General features: G+C 41.8%; 1 long non-coding RNA gene across 1 annotated transcript in view; it reads left to right on the top strand.

Annotated features, from left to right (window-relative positions):
- The window catches only part of LOC117961818, a 19,829-nt gene that overhangs the window by 12,624 nt on the left and 2,572 nt on the right, over positions 1–4,633 (top strand). The window contains exon 3 of the long non-coding RNA XR_004660503.1: positions 2,989–3,052. This is a non-coding gene — a long non-coding RNA (uncharacterized LOC117961818). The remainder of the gene's footprint in view (positions 1–2,988; positions 3,053–4,633) is intronic.

The following is a 4,633-nucleotide window of genomic DNA, read 5'->3' on the forward strand; positions in this document are numbered from 1 at the left end:
CCCCCCCCCCCCCCCCCCCTGCCAGCACCAAACCCCCACCGCATCCTGCCATACAAACCTCATTGGGTGGAAAGAGAGAAAGAGGAATGGGAAGAAGGAGGGGGTTGAAAGACATTATGCATATGAAAATGTCCTGAAAGAAGGTGTGATTTATGTATGCATTAGATGCAGATTCCATTACGGGCCAGTGGCTCAAGTGAGATCTTTCCAGGAACAGCGAGACGACCTGATCAAACTCAGTCTCATTACTGGCCACACGGGCAGCAGGGGAACTACTGGCGGAGGAGAGGAAGGGTGCAACAGAGGGGGAAAAGAAAAAGAGATAGAGGAGGCATATTTACACACACATACACACACACATACACACACCTCACCCACAAGGAGAGAGTAAATTGCAATGTGCCCTCCAAGACCAAGGCGGATCACAGACTGGCGTTCACCTTAAAGACAAGTGGGAGAGAAAGAGAGGAGTTGGGAGGAATGCATGGCAAAAAAAAGTGTGAATTTGTGTTTTTGGAAAACTGTGGTCAACTGTGAGCATTGTTTGTCTCTCTGTTTGTCTCAGTTTACCATCAAGCTGCATCACGTTTCACACAAAATGCCCACACACTGGTTCTATGTATGGGTGATTCTCTGAGTCGGGTGCCTTTTGGGTCATGCTTTTTTTTTTATTTTTTTTTTTATACCTCATATAGTTATATTTCTGATCATTTCATGTGATATTGGAATAGTCAAACCTTTAATACATCATATAGGGATAGGACGATATGCTCCCCCCCCCCCCCTCGATTCTTTCATGACACATGATTTGATTTGTATTGTGATTTTCCTTCTTTAACAAACCGAAGTTGAATAACACACTTCTAGACACAATATATCATGAGAAATGACTAAAAACGAATGGTTTTCTAAAAAGAATGCACATCACTCTGTCTGACATTTATTTCATTTGTAAAGAAGTACATAACAAGTATTTTCTGCATTTTCTGCGTTCCATAGACGGGAATATTAAGCCGAATGATTGCCAAAAAACAATGATTCTGGGGATGAAACAATTTTAATATTCACAATACATACAGTACATGAATTGTTTCGGTTCCCTACATCCCTACTATTTGTACCATATGTGTTGCAATCTATATGCTTTCCTAAAAATAAAAAGAAACAGAAATGCAAGTGCACGCTTGTAGAAAGCCCGGGGTTGTTTGGCTTTGTAATCACGTGCTGCTCGAGATAAGAAAAAAGTGTTTTGTGAAAAGAAAACATGGGCGGCAGTCCTCCGTCGTGGCTGACCCCGCCGCTGTAGCCCCTGTGATTGGGGTCAGCCTGGAGATTCCTCTCTGGCCAGCTAATGTGATTGCATCGGAGCAATCCCCTTAAACGCCATCAGCTCTGATCTGCATAGTAATTGGCTCGACTCTCCTTGGACGTAACCTTGGGTGGAGGTGGAGGCGCTGTCACTCCTGCCGCTCTCTCCTGTACCGGCAATCATACACACATGCAAACTCACACACACACACACACACACATAGAGGTAGCGTGGCCATGGAAGCAGGCATGGAGCAGATGGTTCAGTGGGGAGAGAACATAATATTGACGAGGAAATTCAGATGACTGGTGTTAATAAACTACCAGGAAATGGTTGATACTTCCCAATCGACATGGTATACAACATAATGACAAACTAAGTGTTGTGCGTTTCTCTGGTGGGAAATGTTATGGAGACGCAGCCTTTTGCATTCCCGTTATATATTGGATGATATCGAACAACAATGCACAACAATTCCTGTGTTACGCTATGAAATGACGGCAAGTGCTGGTCACATGACAGTCAAATTTTTTTTTCTGGGCAGGGCTTTTCTGTGTGGAGTTTGCATGTTCTTCCCGTGTTTGCGCGGGAAGAACACAAAGCGTAAAGCATAAGCTGTGTTTTCCATTTCCCCTTCGTCAACTTGTTGTTAAATTGGAATGTGAGCGGAAGCCAATGGATGGTTGCGTCATATCGGCAGGATCATTTCAAAGGCAACCGGGACTACATTGTGCGTCTGCCCTATTTCGGATAACGTGGCGGCAGAAATGTTGCCGTGGCGGGCCGCCACTACACAATCAACTTAGAGGATAAACTGTCAAGACATGCATTCTAGGTGACTAGGACTACAGTTGAAAGTTGGCCAACTGGCCCACACTGACGCATATTTATTAGTGTGCAAAGTTGTAATAACAAAAAAAAAAGTTCAACCCTCATGTTGTCCTCGGGTCAATTTTGACCCATTTTGAGATCATTTTAAAGTTTTTTCTCACAACAAATGGGCTGTCGAAATAAGCGCTGAAAATATCAACATTAAAAATATCAAAAAACTTTGGAAAAAACATTTTTAAAAAGCACCAGCAACATTAAAAAAGTAACAAAAATTTTGAAAATAGTTCTTGTTATATAGTTAATAATAATGTTGAAAAAGGTGACCAAAACATTTTTTTTGTCATGGTTGACGAGAAGACAACACAAGGGTTAATTACCCAGTTGTAATTACCCAAAATAACACACAACGCTCTTTGACAAGTACAAATCTCTACTTTCATTTCAATTTTATAGCATTTGAAAAGAAATTGAAGTGGTGGTTCAAAATAGTATTGAGTAAAAGTTGACATATTCCAGACTGTGATTATCCATCAACATACATTCCTTTATTTTTACTCAAAATAAATCCTAATTTTTGCTTTGTAACTCAAACATTAGGTTTAATTTCCTATAAATGAGGTTTATTGAACACAAATTCCCAAAATAACTGTAAAACTAAAGTTAATAAGTTAGTGTTACGTAGTGGTGAAAATGTCAAAAAAAAAAAAACATGGGACAAAAACGTAAGAAAAAGTTTAAAACTTTGATAAAAAAGCCTCAACGAAAGCATTGATTTTCAGTTTTGAAAGGAAGACAAGACAAGGGTTGTTGCAGTTAAGTTTAGCCGACAAAAGGTGACTGTCACACAGCGACGGCAGTTAAGTTTAGGCACTAAAACGTCTAGTTAAGATCAGAAAAAAGTATGTGGTTTGGGTAAAAACCCTGGTCCTCTTTAAGTAGTACACCCGGGACACCAATACCTGTTTTCCCCTTAACTTTCATCAAAACCGCTCCCCTGCTTGAAAGCCCCGTGTTTTATGCCCATCCTCCCTGACCTTCTCCCTGTGCAGCGCTTTGGGTGGGGATGGTGCAGTGGATGTGCCAGACGCCTTTGGTGAGGGAGAACTGGGTTCAATTCCCACTGCGATACAGCCAACGTGTCCCTGAGCAGGGCACTTGCACCCATAGGCACCCATAGCTGCTCCAGAGGCCTCTGTATGGCCTCCGACATATATAAAAATTGCAAGTCACTTTGGATAAAAGCGTCCGCTAAATGACAAATGTAATGTATCTGATCTTACACAAAAGCAGTCAATGAGCTGTCTACAGTAATTAACGTGTAAAGTACATGCAAATTCCAGTCAATTACTTTTCATAGATACATATGAATAGTTGATGAGAACACTTGGTTTCGTTAGCAGGGGTTGCCACCAAAGTCCCCTGCTTTCTAAAATGAGAAGAAGTATTGCACACAGTGTTGAAAATGCCCTCAAAGCTGCTTTAAGAATAAATGAATGATTAACAGTAATTGGTAAAGAAAGTACAGTGAGATTGGGGAGGAAGTCATGCTGCTTCCATTCCAACACCCTGTAACCTTCTCTCTTTTCGTCCTTCTTGCATCAGCACTATTTGTTGAAGATCTTAACGAAAGACAAAGAAGCAAATGTATATTTTATGAATGTGTGCCTCTGGTTTATCTTCCTTTGTGGGGCTTGTGTATACAATCGAAACCAGCTCTCGGAGAGAGAAGTGCTTTTTGTTCTCCTGTCCCCCGATGTCAACGACAAGGTAAGTTGTGGCTTTGGCTGGCTTTTTGATATGCATTTCAAACAGGGGAAAACTTCACAACCATAGCGGCTAATTTGCAATGGAGATTTTTTTTCTTCTTTTTTTTATTATTATTATCGCTCCCTGCTTCGGAAAGCAAAACAGTCTAGGGTGTCAAGCGAGTGACAAGTTTGTTTTCCTGTAATGATTTCCGCAAACTTGAGGTCTGTTCTGTTTTGTTCCTTAGACAGTTTGACCTAGTTGGAGTGCGAGCACGTCCCCTCTCTCTTTCCCTCACTCATGCATTGTTAAAGCCATGGGCCCGTATTAGGCACTCCCGAGTCATCACATGTCATAAGGCGCTAATACAAACTGTGTGTGTGAAGAGAACTATGTTATTCGCATTTAGGGACAATTTAGTGGGTTTTTTTGCCACATTTCAGCCAAACTAAAGCTCATCAAGAATTTTCCAAAATCACCTAAAAAGTAACAAAGGTGGCACAGATGTGCAGCTCACTACAATGGATTAAGTGACACTCCCTGAGCTGTGAGTCTGACATGAAACTGCCATCTATCCTCACTCCCCCACGTAACCCTCTGCATGGCCGCAACAGCATTGGATTATTCATTTGAAACATCAGCGCTGGAACAGGCCCGATGTCTGCGAGAAAAAGTTTCTGAGGCAACCTCAAATGGCTGTGGGGGAAGACTGGGGCCCAGAGGATTTGACTGGAGCGCACCCAGCAA

Source organism: Etheostoma cragini, chromosome 18, assembly GCF_013103735.1.
Source record: "Etheostoma cragini isolate CJK2018 chromosome 18, CSU_Ecrag_1.0, whole genome shotgun sequence".
In the NCBI taxonomy this organism is placed as follows: domain Eukaryota; kingdom Metazoa; phylum Chordata; class Actinopteri; order Perciformes; family Percidae; genus Etheostoma; species Etheostoma cragini.